The sequence below is a fragment of the Syngnathoides biaculeatus genome, chromosome 21, assembly GCF_019802595.1.
Source record: "Syngnathoides biaculeatus isolate LvHL_M chromosome 21, ASM1980259v1, whole genome shotgun sequence".
Taxonomy (NCBI): domain Eukaryota; kingdom Metazoa; phylum Chordata; class Actinopteri; order Syngnathiformes; family Syngnathidae; genus Syngnathoides; species Syngnathoides biaculeatus.
Window position 1 is genome coordinate 779,858 of NC_084660.1, and position 18,999 is coordinate 798,856.

An 18,999-nucleotide genomic window follows, 5' to 3' on the forward strand; every position below is an offset into this window, starting at 1 on the left:
AACATTCTCAGTACTAGCATACTAGCACGGTGTGGGTATGTGACGGGAAGTGTGTTCCAAGTTTCACAATCAGCTGGTCTGCAGGTTTAATTTTTTTCATTTCTCCCCACTTATGTGCGCTCGCCAACAATGCTTGCCAACCAAGGCATGTTTTTACGTCTAAAAATATCTGATGGTGTGCGGCACATCAGCACGCTGTCATTATAAATCACATTGATATGCTGCCTGAGGATTGTAACAATTGTAATTATGAGTGTACCCCTTTAAGAGCGGAGGGGGGTGGTGCAAGGTACAATCGGAAGAAGAGTGTGTGGCCGTGCATCATGTGCAAATGACAATGCTTGGGTGAAGATGTCAGGTCTTTTAAGGATCCGATAGAGTCCCGTTCCCTCAATTCAACTTTCGCATATTACCGAGAGGTGGATGGCTGAGAAGCTCAATCAAAGACATTTCCAGTGGGTAGATTTGGATATCCGGTGAATCATTTGATAAATGTCATCCACTCCAAAAGCCAGTCGCCCAACATGGGGCTCTAACCCACAACCCTGAGATTAAGAGTCTCATGGTCTACCGACTGAGCTAGCCGGGCATGGTTACATACATCCTGTGGTACCTTTGCTGTTTTATGTTACTTCAACTTCATTTGACAGCATCCCTATTGCCATGGAGATGGAGTGTATAAATGCACACACACATCATCCTCTTTTGACTTACACACATACAGACACACACTCACCACTCACACACGTAGAGTTAGTGAAAGCATGAGAATCCACGAGATCACATGCGAAAATGCTAACATGCTCAGAAGGTATCATGGAGCTGGGCCAGACGATCCACGTCGACCCACCCAGGCATCCAGCAGACATTGATCTGACGAGAACAATCATAACAGCTGGCTACCCAGTGAGTCATATGTTACAAAAACGAAACGAAACGAGACGAAAGGACTGGAGACCATTGTCAATCAGCCGACGAAACAGAGCGCTGACCCAGGGGTGGCTCGGAAAAAAAACCAAAAGCCTCCACATCCAATGAAGAGTATTATGCACTCCATACAAGGTGAGATTGTGGTAAAGCAACGCATTGGCTGGGAATCAAACCCAGGTCAACTGCTTGGAAGGCAGCTATGCTAACCACTATACCACCAATGCCCTAAAATATTTCCGATTGCTATGAAGATGACGTTCAGGATTTGGTTTCATGCCTTGGTATAAAACACATGCATCCATTTTCCAATTTGTCCTGCCAAGGGTTACTGGAGTGCTCTCGTCTTTCCCAGCAAACTTTGGGCAAAAGGCGGAAATTGTTGAGCTTCTTGATCGACAGTTTAATTCCGACCCAGCCTCTTCACATGGTTTCGGTGGAGTGTTGTGCAAAAGTCCTGCAGGTTCTCCTTTCACCCTCCCCAGTAAACAGAATTTCGACAGAAGCTTCGTGACAGGTTGTCGAGGACAACGTGTGATTGTGTCGTGGTTAGTACTCTACGTTTGTGGCTGCAGCAACCCCACTTCAGTTCTGGGTCCTGGCAGGAATGCATCCCGGCAGTTGCACTTTTTTAGTACTGCTGCTTTTGAACAGTGCGTGTGAGTAACAATAATACACATGGGCTTGCAGATGACTTGGGCTAGAGGCGTAATGGATAACGCGTCTGCCTTGGGATCAGAAGATTCTAGGTTTGACTCCTACCTAGCTCGGTCACAGGGTACTTTTAAACCAATTTCATTACGGTTTGTTAGACATGTTGACTCTGGATTTGAAATGAAGGCCATCACATTTGTCCAGTCATTATTCATCTACAACTCTAGAGTTTATTAAAAAAAAAAAAGGCTCTCCAATTCCAAATAGCTAAATTGTGGTGGGCTGCAGAGGAGCTTCCTTGGATCTCCCCTGTCGCCTCCTCCATTTTCACTCATGAGTTGTTTAGATAAAGCAAAAGTGCAAATTTGTGCTGATCCTTCTACACCACATTTATGGAGGAAATATTTTACAGCTGAGCCAAGGTTCTAATTTCTGAGTTGGTATTTAGCCTCGATTGGATGTGAAATAAAATGTGCATCAAAAATTTGAAACATGAAAAATCTATTGTCCTGGGATCAGGTCGAAAATTGTCATCTTTATTTAGAATTTAAGATGAAGTTGTCGGATGAATGGGACTGTATAGAACCAGTTATAAGATCAATTTTTTGTTGTAAAAGGAAGTAAGTGAGAATATTGAAGAGTTTGTTTTCAAAACGAGACATAGGCATTTTTTTCAGATTTACGAAACTCGCGCGTTTCGTAAATCTGAAAAAAATGCCTATGTCTCGTTTTGAAAACAAACTCTTCATTTGTTGGTCCTCCGAGAGGATGCAATGAGGTTTCAGTGTGGTTGAGGTTATGTTTGACAACTACAGACAGGTCCCCATTTGGAAAGTGGTGTGATGGCCATTTTGATTTTGGCACAAAGAACTCCAAGTAACCAACTCCCCATCAGGGAATCAAACCCTGGTCTTCTGCGTGACTGGCAGAGATACTGTCCACTATGCTCATGAGGAAACAGTCAGCTATGCCCCACCTAGGTCAGTGGGTCTTAACCTTGTTGGGCGATCGAACCAGTTTCATATGCGAACCATACATTCCCAAAAAATAAAATGTAATTATTTTCAAATTCAAGACACAAGGATATCAGATTTGCCATCTTTAGCGCAACTGATTGCTGAGCGTTTCAGCAACGGTACGTGGGTTGCTCTGCATTGGCATCGGGTCAGCACCTTCGTATGATTCTGTGGGGATTGCTTTGTTTCATGGGGGTACCAATCCAAGAGCAGGCGGAGTTTCCTTTTCATCAATCTGGCTCTCTCTGTTCGAATGCAGCAAGGATCTTGTTCTTGTATTCCCATCTCCATGCAGCTTCATGTCCATGTGAGACTAGAGTTGCTAAACTTGGCGTTTCAAATCATGCACAGCAAGAACGCTGACTCCATCATGTTCTGTGATACATGTGAATCCCTGTCGTACGTTCGTCCGAAAACGTTCTTTTTTTGCTCAATAATATGGAGTAATATAATAGTATGGATCAATTTATGAAGAACTAAATAACACAACGTGCTGCCACGAGAGTCACATATTGACAAGTGAGCGCACTAAATTCCTCGTGCCACTAATTGACCGCTCCATACAGGGCACTTAACTACGCCTCCTGAAGTTACGTCACCCCCCGTGTGCTAACCTCAGACAAACAATTATCAAAAATGGCGGCGCAGCAAGAAAAGAAGAGAGCGAAACTGTCCGATTTACCGGCTGATTTCTCACTCACATTCTAAGCTAACAGTGAAATATTGTTGAAAAGCAGACAGCAGGGTTCAAGTATTTCAGCGAGGGGTATTTCAATGGTATTTACATGCGTATCGACGGAAGAGGAAGAAGAAGAAAGGAAGGAAGAAGAAGAAGAAACCATTGATATTAGCGCGAGATCTTTCCGGAGTCAGAGGAAGACCGAGAAGCCACATAATATAATATATTATAACCCAAAGACGAATTTGTCATTGAAAGTTTCCTATTTTCGTGTCACCTATCACACTTGTGTGCAGAATCTGTATGTGTATCTGTATAGCCGTTTGTGAACCGCCGTATGAAGGAAAAGAAGGCAAGGCTTGATTTACGAGTTGTTTCTCTCGTTTTCTTTGTGTGACGTCACGCGCTCCCCTCAATAATTATTCTTGAATTAGTGCCGAACCTACGCAAGTCCCGACCGAGTACGACAATCACTACTTTAGTGTCCTCAAACATCCTTCCTTCAGTCTTGGTGTCTCGGTGCACGTCAAAAGGCTTTTAGGACTGCTAGTTATATTAGCTCTTAGCCGCGAGCAAAGGGACACGTTTGTGCAGTCAGATCATCGCATAAATATCGCTCAACACAGATCAAGGTGTCTATCATTTACACGTCGCTATATTATGCAAGCAAAGAAACTGCTAATTCATTATATGAGACAGGTATGAAAATCAAATATAGGACTTACCTTCGTGCAAAAAATCTGTTCCGGTGATGGATTCAGTTGATCATGCGGTCTTCCACAAAGTTTGATCCATCAAAGACATTTTTCGTACTGGGTCACCAACTAGCCTTTCAGGATACCTGTCGTCACTATTATAAAGTCCGTAACTACACCTCTTAACAATATCTATTGTTAAAGAACCCAAATACGCGATAAAACGCCAACAGAAGGTATACTGGACCATCCAGCGTTGTCTGAGATCTGAGTCTGAGATTATGCAGATCTCTGGCCTCTGATTGGTCAGTGACGCGGATTGTGCAATTTCTACGGAGGGGTTAATTAGCATATGAGCTTTGTGGTTTGCATTGTCAGTTCGTTGTGGTTGACACGGTAGTATTTTGTGTGTGAGTATGCAAGCACCTTATTCATATATTTCCATCGTTACTGCGTTTCTTTCCCCACTTCATTCAAGTCCTGTTTTGTTCATGTTCCAAATTTTGCCTCGTAATCTTCGAACCTCGTGTCAGGATTTTTGGATTGCTTCCCTGTGTATGACCTCAGCAAGAATTAAACTCCCCTCAAAAATCATGGATTTGGGTCCTCCCCCTTGCCACCCGCTCATGACAGATGTATTTGGATTAATTCAATAAAATAAATTAATATTTTTGAAAAAAATTGGACCCCAACATGCAAATCATAACAGATGAGAAAAACAAAATAATATTTGACAGATCAGAAAATACCTTACAGATTGGGTGTTTTGACTTTCAAGAAACCATTTCTGGTAATAGGGAGCAATTTCAGAACATTTTTAGCGGCTATTTCACTCCACGACATCGGTACCTGTAACTCTCGGCCATGACTATAATATTATCATTTGAGTATAAAATTGTTATAAGTAAGTACAGCTCTGCATAACATGGTATCCTTATTAACATTAAAGAAAACAAAAAATGAGTTAAAAACAGTTTAACTTACAACAGAATAACTATGAACATTGGCAGTCTGGAACAGAAAATATTTTAAGCGCATCAATTTGCCTGAAATACACATTTTTGACCGACTTATTGCACTATTTGATCGTGAAAAATAAAATCAATAAATATTAACAACTTCAAATTCAGTACAGCAACTGAGCTTCCGAAATCTGACAAGATTGAGCATTCTCAGGGTAGCGCGGCCAAAAACGCTTGTAGATCTTGAAACTAAAGATTCCAAATTCTATCAGCAGTATGAGCTGATAACCCCGACCCAAAGTTTCCTGGACCTCTTTAAAGTATTACCCCCACTACTGTTGTCTTTTTTTGTCATGATAAGCTATTCCACAATTAATTTGGACTTGAGCAGTCGTGCACTCCGTAGCCCCACCCCCACCATTCCCCCACCGTTTCGTCTCCACCAGAGGTCAACCACAAAAACACCAGAACTGCTTTTTGGCTGACACTCCATGTTCCCAAAGTTTCACCAATCCTGCATGTACTCCCAATTCTCACATGTTCCAGGACCACTAGTATCCTATCAGGAACTTTGAAATGGAACTAGGAATTCTAAGACAATCATTGTGTCTTTCCACCACGGAAACTATTGACGACATTGACTTTTTCTTTCGAATTTGGTGTAATCTGATTGGACAGCTCCTTCTTCAAGGCACCAGCCTCAAATGACTGGTTGTGAAGATTCATTGTTGACTCAATAACAACAATTACTGCTTTTATGAAATATTTGTAATCTGGTTACTATCCTGCAAACAATAATTTTTGATTTATATTTGTCACAATGATGCAGCGTCAATCACAACAAACTGTCAACTGACAATGAAATATTGTATTTATCTGCCTGGCCTAATTAGCGTCAATGAGGCACAGGTGATGAGCTGCTGCTGGCTCTTGTTTCAATTTGTCATGTAGAGGTGAGTTGTTATTCGACAATGGAGGAATTTAACCCACGAAAGGCTCACCTTTGACCTTTGACCTTTGGCTGTGCAAGTGTGCATGTGACATTAGTCTGTCTTGTTGTTTTGTTTGTCAGGTCTTGTTTGATTTCACCCAGTTCACCTTCCCGAGTCCGTGTGCACTCTGCCACGCACTCTCTCTCGTTTCCACTCCGACCAATCCTGGATGGCAGCAGCTCCTCACCTGCACCTCATTGACAGCCAATTAGGCCAGACCATATAAACGTCGTGTGTTCCGTTGTCAGTGGCCAGTTTGTTGCGCTTGAGATTGTGTCACTGTGTGTGAGTTTGTGTTACCGGCCTCAGACCTGGAAGAATCTGAGTCGGCAGAAGTGATCCACAGGTGGTAGGCACTGTGGATCTGTGAACAGAATTGAGCCCGTATGTCTTGCTCATGTGTGGGCAGAGGCTCACCTTCCTCACGCTTCAATTCAGCGGGTGCAGCGCAGGAGTGCCGTCTACTGACTACTTCGCCAAATATCATCACAGTGAAAAATTGTCAGTCACTGTCAGAAAAGTAATCACCTTTAAAAAAACGTGTGCGTTATAAACTTTTGACTCGAGGCGGTTTCTAAACCTTCGACACATGCAAGCGTTTTGTTAGCATATCTCCCTCGTTACAGCATTTCTGTGCCACCTTGTCAAGTCTTGTTCATGTTTCAAGTTGAGCCTTGGACCTCGTTTCTGGATTTTTGGACTTTGCCTTTTTGCTACGTGTTTTTTGTGGTTCTCCCTTTTTTGGACTGCTCACCTGTGTATGATCTGTTCCATAATTAAACTCCCCTCAAAAATCATGTCCCTGCATTTGGGTCCTACTCCTAAAAGTTGTATTAGGATTAGTTCAAGCTTTCACTTCATAGTTTTTTCACAGAGAAAAATGATTTGAAAATTATTGTACATGGTTTTATACCTTTCACATTTCAAATTAAATTATTCAGGTGCAATATTTTTTTCTAAACTAAAAGTTTAGAATGACCTCAGCCAGAATTAAACTCCCCTCAATCCTCGACCTATCCCTGCATTTGGGTCGTACCTCTTGCCAAAATCCAAATAATAACAGATGAGAAAATACAAACAAAAAATTTGACAGATTGAAACAATAATTTTACTGATTTGGGTGTTTGTTGACCTTCAAGAAGTATTTCTGGTCCACACGGGAGCATTTCAGTACATTTTAGCATCTTTCACACCACAAAATGAAAAACTTCAATTAATTCATTTACTTTAAACCACCCCTGAAATTCAAATTTTTTCAGAATTTAAAAACTCTCAAATCAAGTTCAGTTTTTGTTTTAAATTCATTTGAATTGTAATTTTACATGCAGTAATTTGACAATTAACTGCTAGATTTTGAGAATTCAAGAATGATTTTTTTTTTTTTTTATAATAATTTTTTTGTTGAAAAAACAAACAAATCCAGGCTGACTTTTTTTAGGATGAGCTGTTAAAGGGTTAATGCCAAAATACTCCCTGGAAAAAAAAACTACAAATATACTGGTACTCCCTAATGTTAATTTGCAAATATGAATAGGAGGTTTCTTTTTGTGGTGTGAAATAGCTGCTAAAATGTGCTGAAATGCTCCCGTGTGGACCAGAAATACTTCTTGAAGGTCAACAGAAACCAAAATCAAATCAAATCAAAATCAGAACCAAAACCAAATCAGTAAAATTGTTTTAATCTGTCAAATTTTTTGTTTGTTTTTCTCATCTATTATTTGGATTTTGGCAAGAGGTACAACCCAAATGCAGGGAAAAGTTGAGGATCGAGGGGAGTTTGATTCTGGCTGAGGTCATACACAGGGAAGCAGTCCATAAAGGCAAAGTCCAAAAATCCTCACAGGAGGTCCAAAAATTACGGGGCAAAACTTGGAACATGAACAACAAGACTTGAAGAAATTGGGACAGAAACACTCGAAACGAGGGAAATATACAAACAAGGTGTTAAACTGACAATGAAACCACCAGTTTATATGCGAATTAGGGTCAGTGAGTACATGTGAGGAGGCTGCTCCCACAGGGCAGCGGCCCCTGCCATGACCCATGACACTTGCCAAGAGATTGGCTGTCTGTCTGTTGGGATGAGTGCGTTTGAAAAAAAAAAATGTATGTATTTCCAGATGAGTGTGTTCCAGCACCCTCCCTTGATGAGTGGCAATACATAGAATTGACTTTGGTACACCGTTTCATTTGCTTCCTCCACTGAAACACTTAAAAAACAAGCAGTCGACAAACAGTGAATGAAGGAATCCAGAAAAAAAACAAGTGAAGTCATGTGTTCATTTCCCGACAGAGTAATCAGGTGGTTCTCAAAAGCGGAGCCATATGCTTAAGATAGAAGATGCTTACTCGGTGGGGTCAGCCGGTCCCAGCGCTTTTAAACCTGCACACAGCCCGGACTCCTGACGTAGTTAAAGTTCTCTCTTTTATTGGAAACAATTCATTTTAAGATAAGTGTTATAAATCCTTCAGTGAAGTAGTCTTCACCCTCCGTGACCGGTTTATCCACCACTTCATTAGCTCCATCTCATGTGGTCAGAGGATTTGTCTGATTAAAGATGACTAAAGTCCTATGCTTGTGGTTTTGTAGAACCTTTCAAACTTCCTTGGGGGCATATTTTAAGATCATAGACCTATCAGTAAAGACAACATTTCTTGACGTGTGCCTTTGTGACAGTCACAACATTGACACACGGCCTGAAACACAAGCGACGTTCTGCTTCTGTACGACTTGGGCACTTAAGCAGGGTATGGCCGCAGATTTATGATCTGGACCAATGTTGAGAATTCCCCAGCGTTCAAGCAGTGTCAACAAACCGCGGATTTGTAAAACATTTTTAAAAGATTCCATAATGATATCTCCTGTGGTGACTCACGGATGACTGACGTTATCATGTGGAACATGAGGATTGCGACTCCAAGTGGAGTCTCATCATAATAATACTTACAACGTACATGCACATTTTGACAGATTCAACATGATTTTTGTATCTAATTTTTCAATGGAATGATCAAATGTTCAGACAGTCGATCGGTGGAGCTCTGGTGGGTGAATTCTGCGATTGCGCTGGTGCACGACTTGTAAAAATATATTTGCCTCTAATCTCTTACCACAGTCCAGCAGCGCTGGGATGCTACAGAAGACGAGAGGCACGTTGTCGGCAGGATTCGAACCTGCGCAGGGAGACCCCAATGGATTTCAAGTCCATCGCCTTAACCACTCGGCCACGACAACATGTCTGCAACAATTTGTGTATGCACTTTTTTTTTTGGTCTCCATGATTTGCCCCACAGCATGTTTTTTCCATCGAGGTAAAACAATTTTAAAGAAGCCAATTTAACTCTGCATTTTTTCGGACTTTGGCCTGTCAAAACATTGCGGAGAAAATCATGGGATGGAAGCCGCCTCACGTCTTCTGGGTACCCTACCTTCAGTCCAAATAGCAAATACGCCCCGACAGAAAATTCGAGACACCAGCCAATCCTTCATGAGTTCTTCCCAAGAGGCCGACAGCTAAATTGGCTAATCAGCACCGATGCATCCAATCCATCCATTTTTTGTTCCGCTCATCCTCAACCATACAGAATATCAATTACGTTGTAACAACATCGTGCACACTGTTCACTCGTAGGACAGCATGCCGTGGCACCCGATGGAAAAAATGTTTTGTCTTTGCATTTACGCACCAATAAGTCGACATTTTGAAAACAGTGGCGGGCACAGCGGAGGAGGAGATGGGGCCAGGATTAAACCCGAGACGTCAGAACTGTGTGGCGTTTGGATGTTCTCCTGTGCCCGTGAGGGTTTCTACGGGCACTCTGGTCCTCCCACATGTACTTGTATGCACTCATGTTACTTTGCAAATAAGAATAAAAGGTACCCTTTTGTGGTGTGAAATAGCTGCTAAATTGTACTGAAATGCTCCCAAATCTGTAAAAGTATTTTTTTAAACTGTCAAATATTTAGGTATTTTTTTCATTTGTCATTATTTGAATGTTGGGGTCAATTTCCACTGGTCAATTTTTTTTTTTTTTTTTAAAGATTTTAGTTTATTTTATTGGATTAATCCGAATACAACTCTCACAAGTGTAGGACCCAAATGCAGGGACGTGATTTTCGAGGGGAGTTTAATTCTGGCTGAGGTCGTACAAAGGCAAACAGTCCAAAAAGGTAAAGTCCAAAAATCCTGACACGAGGTCCGATAATTACGAGGCAAAACTTGGAACATGAACAAAACGAGAGTTGAATAAAGTGGGACAGAAACGCTGATATGAAGGAAATACACGTACAAAATGCTTGCAACTGACAATGCAAACCACCAGGCTCAATTAGGGTCAATGGGCTACAGGTGAGGAGCAGGTCCACAGGACAGCGGCCTGGCCACGTCCCAAGAGATCTGGCCGTCTGTCTGTTAGGACAAGTGCTTTTGACAAAAAAATGTATGTATTTCCAGATGACTGTATTCCAGCGCTCTCCTTTATATGTAGCAATACACTGAATTGACTTTGGTCGTCCTGTTTCTGTTCCGCTTCCACACTGAACACTTCAAACACCAGCAGTCCACCAAAGGCAAATCATGCCAAGAGTCAATGAAAATGAATTCACTCTCCTACTCGAAGAAACAAGTGAAGTCATGAATTCATTTCCTCGACGGAGTAATCAGGGTGGTTTCTCAGTCAAGCGCAGCTATTTGCTGAAGATCCATCCATCCATTTTCCGAGCCGCTTATCCTTAGCCGCATCTTATATCGACAGTTGTGTGCCATTCCAAATGATGTGCAATCAAGTGAAGTGACCACAGGTGGACTCCATTCAAGTTGGAGCAGGATCAGTGGAAATCAGATGCACCTGAGCTCAAGTTTGAGTGTCATTGCAAATGGTGGAAATACTGATTTACGCATTACATTTGAATATTTACATGATTTATAAATTGACACAAATGTCTGAAACCACAACTGCCTTTATAAGATATTTTATGATTTTTTTTTCAAAAGAAAACTATCTTTAAAACAGCTTTTGATGAAATCTGGCAGCAAAATGTGGAAAAGTGGCAAAGAAAATGGATGGATGGATGGACATTAAGAATCCAGTTTTACTGGATTCTTAAACAAGCAATGCATTGTGGGTGATTATTCAGCCAGAGTCTAAATCAGTGATAAATCGTCACGGAGGGTTAGGACTGACTTCACTGAAGGATTTATAACAGCTTCAAAAATAGTTCCAAAAAAAAAAAAGAGAACTTTCAACTTTGTCAGGAGTCCGGACTGTGTGCAGGTTTAAAGCGTGACCTCACAAAGTAAGTGCCCAGCAGTCCACAACTAAGAAACCAACAGATTTGCGAGTTAAAAAGCCGGTTGAAATTTTCATTGAGAGTGAACATGTTTGTCTGTCTGGAATTGATGATGATGATGATCGCAGCATGACATTAGCGACCCGCTTCTGAATGAATGAGTTTTTATATTTCACCTGTTTTGTTTTGTTTTTTTTTTCAGGGGAGGGGAGGGGGGGGTGTTGTGGGGGGGGCGTTGATCCCAGGTTGCGGAGTTCTCGCATAAATTCATCCGCTCCCACTCGGCTCGGTTGTCTTCCTGGCTAAACTGGGCCAACAACTTTAGGTTTACAGCACCAAATGGATCTTATTCGTTGAGTACACGACTCCAGTCAATTTTGGGAGTGCTTCAGAAGTATTTTCAAACATTTTGGGATATTTAACTAGATTTGAGTGTTTGTTGGTTTTTCAGAAAGTCAGTATCAGAATGGCCGAGTGGTCTAAGGCGCCAGGCTCAAGGACTGAACTCCTTACGGTTAACGGGTATTCTGGTCTCCAAATGGGGGCGTGGGTTCGAATCCCACTTCTGACACAGTGTTTTTCGTATGGATGCAGAGTGTGAAGTCCAGTTTTTATTCTACATCATTGGGGTCCATCAGACTGCGCTTTGCAGCACAGCATGAAGTGGGTGCTGCCTTTTTCCCCAGAACGAGTTTGGAGGAAGAAAGAAAGAAAGAAAGAAAGAAATAAGCTACAATCGCGCTTGCATTCACTGGAGACTCCCAATTGCGCCTCGGTGTGATTGTGAGTTCGACTGTTGTCGGTCTCCATGTGCCTTGCGATTGGCTGTCAACCAGTTCCGGGTGGACCCCGCCTCCTGCCCTATGACAGCTGGGCTTGGCACCAGCACTCCCTCGACCCTAGTGAGGATAAGCAGCTAAGAAAATGGATGGTTGGAGACACAGATGATGTTCCTCACCATCCATTTTCTGAGAGACTGGTTATCTCCCTCGTTACAGCGTTTCTGTGCCACCTACTCAAGTCTTGTTCATGTTTCAAGTTGTGCCTCATAGTTATTGGACCTCATTTCTGGATTATTGGACCTTTTTTGCTCGTGTTTTTTGTGCTTCTGCCTTTTTGGACTGCTCACCTGTGTATGATCTCTGCCAGAATTAAACTTTAAAATGCTTTTTCTTTTTTTTTTTTTTCCACACGCTCCTCTAACTTATAAACAGATAAACTAAGGATCGAAATGAACTTGCTGGGTGCCCTTGAAGAGGAAAAGCCACTGATGTTCCGAATGTAAAGTTCAAACTAACAAAGTGGTTCTGATGGAAACACGGTAAGGAAAAATGTAACAAGTTTTCATTTGAAATGAAGAGAACCCCCCCCCTCCACACACACACAAAAGGGTTCCTTAAAAAATGACTCTTGATCTACTGTGCTGACATTTCATAGCAAAACTAATTATTGACTCCTTTGCTTTTTGCATCAAGCAATTTCAGCCAAAATGCAAGAAATTATGTAAAAACCTTTTCAAATCAACAATTTAATAGTGCTAATAACATTTGAAAATGTGTCAGTGCCCAATGATGATTCTTATGATGCTACTAAAGAATAAACAACTAAACTAATAACTTCTCTAAAATTCATGGGCGACACGGTAAACAGGTGGGTAGCACATCTGCCTCACAGTTCTGGGTACCTGGGTTCAAATTTGGCCTCACCTGTGTAGAGTTTGCATGCTCTTCAAGTGTCTGTGTGGGTTTTCTTCAGGTACGCCGATTTCCTCCCACATCCCCCAAAAAACCGTGGGAGGTTAATTGACTCCAGATTCTCTGTAAATTGCGATTGTGTGTGCAAAGAATGGTTTATTTTTACCCTGTAATTGGCTAGCGATCACTTCAGGGCACATCTGACCTCTCAACCGAAGATAGCTGGGATAGGGACAGCAAGCCTGTGACCCTCGTGAGGATAAGCAGTAAGGAATATGGATGGAAATGAATGAATCAAGGCATGGCGAAACCCGCCATTGTCACGAGTAAGTGACATGGGATAAAACCCAATGCAGGGCTCTGAGGCAGGGTAATGATTTTTGAGGACAATTTAATTTTGGCAAACGTAATACACAGATGAGCAATCTGAAAATGCAGAAGCACAAAAAATGTATAGAAAAAAAGGCAAAGTCCAAAAATCCAGAAACAAGGTCCGATAACTACGAGGCACAACTTCAAAAATGAACAAGACTTGACAATGTAACACACAAGGCTTCTATGCCTGGCCTGATTAGCGCCAATGAGGCGCAGGTGAGGAGCTGCGACTGTGCACAGAGCTGTGGCCTGGCCACGCCCCTGACAGTCACAACGTTATGACCATGATACAAAGGCATGTAATATCTCTTTTGTTCCAAAGATATGAAACGAATTAAATTAGATTAGAAATGAAACACGTTATGACTGACACACTCACAGATGTATTCATTTAGCAGTATATCAAGTACTATTGTAATGATATACAACCGCCGACAGGATATTTACAATATTTTGGTTATAGTCATCATCTAATGCAGCCCTATGGGGGCACAAACCAGTGCAATCTGTAGGCCGGTCCCAAGCCCGGATAAATGCAGAGGGTTGCGTCAGGAAGGGCATCCGGCGTAAAAACTGTGCCAAACAAATATGAGCGTTCATCTAAAGAATCCCATACCGGATCGGTCGTGGCCCAGGTTAAACAAAAAAAAAAACGCCCGCCCACGGCACTGTAACTGCAGGGCGTCGGTGGTCGGTGGAAATTCAGCTACTGTGGGTCGAAGACAAAGAAGAGGAGGAGGAAACCGGATCAGCGTAGAAAAAAAAAAGGAATGCACAGAGCCTACAATTGAGTGTAGGGACTTTGAATGTTGGACTATGACAGGAAAAGCTCAGGAGTTGGTTGACATGATGATAGGAGAAAGGTTGATATTCTGTGCATCCAAGAGAGCAGGTGGAAAGGTTTAGTAAGGCTAGAAGTTTGGGAGCAGGGTTTTTAATTATTCTACCCGGAGTAGATGGGAAGAGAAATGGGAGTAGGGGTTATTTTAAAGGAAGAGCTGGCTAAGAATGTCTTGGAGGTGAAAAGAGTATCAGATCGAAGTGAGTGATGAGACGAAAATTTGAAATTGAAGGGTGTATGTATAAATGGGTTCGCGGCTATGCACCACAGGTTAGGATAGTGACCAAGAGTTGAAAGAGCAAACCCCTTCTGGAAGGAACTAGATGAAGTAGTTCTGAGCATCCCAGACAGGGAGAGAGTTGTGATTGGTGCAGATTGTAATGGACATATTGGTAAAGGAAAACAGGGGCGATGAAGAGAAGTGATGGGTAAGTACGGCATCCAGGAAAGGAACTTTGAAGGGCAGATGGTGGTGGACTTGCCAAAAAAGGATGGAGATGGCTGTAGTGACACTTATTTCCGAGAAGAGGGGAGGAGCATATAGTGACCTACAAGGAGCGGAGTAGTAGAACCACGGCAGGGTAGATTTTATTTTGGAGACGATGTAATCTGAAGGAGGGGTTACTGACTGTAAAGTAGTGGTAGGGGAGAGAGTGTAGCTCGACAGCATAGGATGGTAGTATGTAGGATGATTCTTGGTGGTGGGTAGGAAGATTAAGAAGACAAAGGTTAGAGCAAGAACCATGTGGTGGAAGCTGAAAAAGGAAAAGAATGTTGTGCAGCCTTCGGAAAGAAAGTGAGACAGGCTCTCGATGGACAAACGAAAGCTCCCGGAACAAGACTGGACGACGCCAGCCAAGGTGATCAGGAGACAGACAGGAGAGGAGAGTACTTGGTTGGGTCATCGGTAGGAAAGGGGAGAAGGAGACTTGGTGGTGGAACCCCAAAAATACAGGGAGTCATACAAGGAAAGAGATTAGCGAAGAAAGAAGTGGGATACTGAGAGGACTGAGGAGAGGCGAAAGGAGTACATCGAGATGCGACGTAGGGCAAAGGTAGAGGTGGCAAAGGCTAAACAAGACGCATATGAAGACATGTACACCAGGTTGGACACGAAAGAAGGAGAAAAGGATCTCTACAGGTTGGCCAGACAGAGGGATAGAGATGGGAAGGATGTGCAGCAGGTCAGGGTGATTAAGGATAGAGATGGAAATGTGTTGACTGGTGCCGGTAGTGTACTAAATAGATGGAAAGAATACTTTGAGAAGTTGATGAATGAAGAAAATGAGAGAGAAGGAAGAGTTGAAGAGGCAAGAGTGAAGGACCAGGAAGTGGAAATGATTACTAAGGGGGAAGTCAGAAAGGCACTACAAAGGATGAAAACTGGAAAGGCAGTTGGTCCTGATGACATACCGGTAGAGGTATGGAAGCAATTTGGAGAGATGGCTGTGGAGTTTTTGACCAACTTATTCAACAGAATACTAGCGGGCGAAAAGATGCCTGAAGAATGGAGGAAAAGTGTTCTAGTTCCCATTTTTAAGAACAAAGGGGATGTTCAGAGCTGTGGGAACTATAGAGGAATAAAGTTGATGAGCCACACAATGAAGTTATGGGAAAGAGTAGTGGAGGCTAGACTCAGGACAGAAGTAAGTATCTGCGAGCAACACTATGGTTTCATGCCTAGAAAGAGTACCACGGATGCATTATTTGCCTTGAGGATGCTAGTGGAAAAGTACAGAGAAGGTCAGAAGGAGTTACATTGTCTCTTTGTGGATCTAGAGAAAGCCTACGACAGAGTACCAAGAGAGGAACTGTGGTCCTGCATGCGTAAGTCTGGTGTGGCAGAGAAGTATGTTAAAATAGTACAGGACATGTATGATGGCAGCAGAACAATGGTGAGGTGCGCCGAAGGTGTGACAGAGGAATTTAAGGTGGAGGTGGGACTGCATCAGGGATCAGCTCTGAGCCCCTTCCTGTTTGCAGTGGTAATGGATAGGCTGACAGATGAGGTTAGACTGGAATCCCCTTGGACCATGATGTTCGCAGATGATATTGTCATATGCAGTGAAAGCAGGGAGCATGCAGAGGAACAATTGGAAAGATGGAGACATGCACTGGAAAGGAGAGGAATGAAGATTAGCCGAAGTAAAACAGAATATATGTGCGTGAATGAGAAAAGTGGAGGGGGAAGAGTGAGGCTACAGGGAGAAGAGATAGCGAGGGTCGACGACTTCAAATACTTGGGGTCAACAATACAGAGCAATGGAGAGTGTGGTCAGGAAGTGAAGAAACGGGTCCAAGCAGGTTGGAACAGCTGGCGAAAGGTGTCTGGTGTGTTATGTGACAGAAGAGTGTCTGCTAGGATGAAGGGCAAAGTTTACAAAACAGTGGTGAGGCCGGCCATGATGTACGGATTAGAGACGGTGGCACTGAAGAAACAACAGGAAGCAGAACTGGAGGTGGCAGAAATGAAGATGTTGAGGTTCTCGCTCGGAGTGAGCAGGTTTGAATAGGATTAGAAATGAGCTCATTAGAGGGACAGCCAAAGTTGGATGTTTTGGAGACAAGGTTCGAGAGAGCAGACTTCGATGGTTTGGACATGTTAAGAGGCGAGAGAGTGAGTATATTGGTAGAAGGATGCTGAGGATGGAGCTGCCGGGCAAAAGAGCGAGAGGAAGACCAAAGAGAAGGTTTATGGATGTGGTGAGGGAAGACATGAGGGCAGTTGGGGTTAGAGAGGAAGATGCAGGAGATAGGCTAAGATGGCAAAAGATGACACGCTGTGGCGACCCCTAACGGGACAAGCCGAAAGGAAAAGAAGAAGAAGAAGAAGATTGTGAAAAATAAATACAATACATAATAACTTCAAATTCTGTTCAGCAACATTAACTCAGGAGCACAAAATAAAAAACACTTTAAAACAATAATATATCTGCTATGATGTGGAGTTTTTTTGCACTGAGCAATTTGGTACGCTACCTTGTATGATGCTAACAGTCCTCACTCGTTTACTGAAGTGGCTTTCACAAGGCGGGATGATTGTTAGCAATATTCGAGACGTTTCGCTGAAAATAATCCATCGTTTTATCAGCATGACTGGGGTGGAACCTCTTTGAATTGCGCATGAATTTAGTTGGCTTCATGCTGTCCGTTGCCAACATTTTTTTTCTCTCCTCGTGTCCCACTGTCGTCACAGTGAAGCCAAACAAAAAAATGCATTGCGAACCAAACCAAGCCAACTATCCATTCATCCATCCATCTTCTTAGCCGCTTTTCCTCACAAGGGTCGCGGGGAGTGTCGGAGCCTATCCAAGCCGTCAACGTGCAGTAGGCAGTTTACGCCCTGAACTGATTTCCAGCTAATCGCAGGGCACCCAAGCAAACTATGAACTGAATATTTGAAAGGTTGCTTCCATTTTTTTTTCATTTTTTTTAAACCCACAATGATATCCCCGTCTGTTTTTCTTGACATAAAACTGAATTATTGATTGCAGAATATCTTTTAGTGAGACATGTTGAAAGCTGAATGATGCTCCCAAACAGTTTTAAGGTTAATGTTATGTTGCCTCCTATATTTAAAATGCAGGATTTGCTTTTTGTGCACTGGATTGTCTTTGCTTTCATCCTGGATCAGGCAGGTTGATTACACACCATCTCATCCTGCACTTTCTACTTTGGCTGGCTTCAGACCAGACCTTTCCCACTCGAAAAGAGAAAATCTCGTCCAGTTTAACCACTTGTTCTTCGCTTATTCACATACTCTGACAGCAATTGCATCTTCAAATAACTTTTTCTTTTTTAAGTTTCTCCGTTAATATCGAAAGTAAACACAAGCAGCATGTCTAGCTCGTCTTTGCGCGACGTTGCCCAGACTGTGTTGCTAAGTAAAGCAGCGGCGGTGGTGGATGCTCTCATGATAAAACACATTGATCTCTGTAAGTACTGCAACATTTGTAATTATGTTAAGAGATCATTGGCTGTTTTTTTTGGCAGGCCATCCTGCGATCGACGGATTACGCACCCCTGCTTGACCCTTTTTTCATATATATTCATTGTCAGGTTTGTGGTGACTCTGACATCCATGATTATTATTGTTATGAATTTAAAAGACTCCAGACACAAGTATTCCAGAAATGGACAGATAAAGGCCACAAAGTTTCAGTGCTTCATTTGGCCAGGGAAAGAGAGACTCTGGTGGGACTTGAACCCACAACCTTTGGATTACTGCTTTAGTAATCTTGGAGTCCAATGCACTGTCCATTGTGCCACATATGTCAAGGGAACCAGAGATTGGAAATTCCCAATTAAGGGGAACAAATGGGAGCATTTGACTACATTTTAGGGTCTTTCACACGCCGCAAAAAGGTACCTCTAATCCATATTATTTGCTTTAGCAGAAATAATGTAATATTAGGGAGTACATTTGTAGTTTTATTTAAGGAGTATTTTGGTATTGATTTCACCCTTCAACAGCTGAGCCTCAAAATGTCAGCCTGGATTTGTGTTTGTCATTTTACTGCATGTACAGTTACAGTACAATTGAATGAATAAAACATAAAAACGCAATGAGATTTGAGCGTTTTAGTTCAGATATTTTTTTTTTTTTACCTGAATAACAATTTGGAATGTGAAAGAAATAAAACCATGGACAATAACTTTCTAATAACAATGTAAAATCTATTAACTGAAAACTTGAATTAATCTTCATAAACAATGAAACCTCCTGTCACGAGCATGCAGCAAGGGGTAACGCAGGGACATGATTTTTGAGGGTAGTTTGATTCTTTCAGAGGTCGTACACAGGGAAGCAGTCCAAAAAGGCAGAAGCTCAAAAAACACGTGGCAAAAACGCAAAGTCCCAAATCCAGAAACGA

The 18,999-nt window shown here is 42.3% G+C and overlaps 2 long non-coding RNA genes and 4 other non-coding genes across 8 annotated transcripts in view; 2 read left to right on the plus strand and 4 right to left on the minus strand.

The window, feature by feature from the left end:
- The window catches only part of LOC133494396 (uncharacterized), a 322,682-nt gene that overhangs the window by 59,802 nt on the left and 243,881 nt on the right, over positions 1-18,999 (minus strand). The window lies entirely within an intron of this gene.
- Positions 517-589, minus strand: trnak-cuu (transfer RNA lysine (anticodon CUU)). The gene has a single exon. It is a non-coding gene; the product is annotated as a tRNA-Lys (tRNA).
- Positions 1,083-1,154, minus strand: trnag-ucc (transfer RNA glycine (anticodon UCC)). Its single transcript has one exon. It is a non-coding gene; the product is annotated as a tRNA-Gly (tRNA).
- On the plus strand, positions 5,838-7,436 carry LOC133494626 (uncharacterized). Its single transcript, XR_009793345.1, has 2 exons — positions 5,838-5,886; positions 6,006-7,436. It is a non-coding gene; the product is annotated as an uncharacterized LOC133494626 (long non-coding RNA).
- On the minus strand, positions 9,079-9,160 carry trnas-uga (transfer RNA serine (anticodon UGA)). The gene has a single exon. It is a non-coding gene; the product is annotated as a tRNA-Ser (tRNA).
- trnal-caa (transfer RNA leucine (anticodon CAA)) lies at positions 11,676-11,786 on the plus strand. The gene is made up of 2 exons: positions 11,676-11,713; positions 11,741-11,786. It is a non-coding gene; the product is annotated as a tRNA-Leu (tRNA).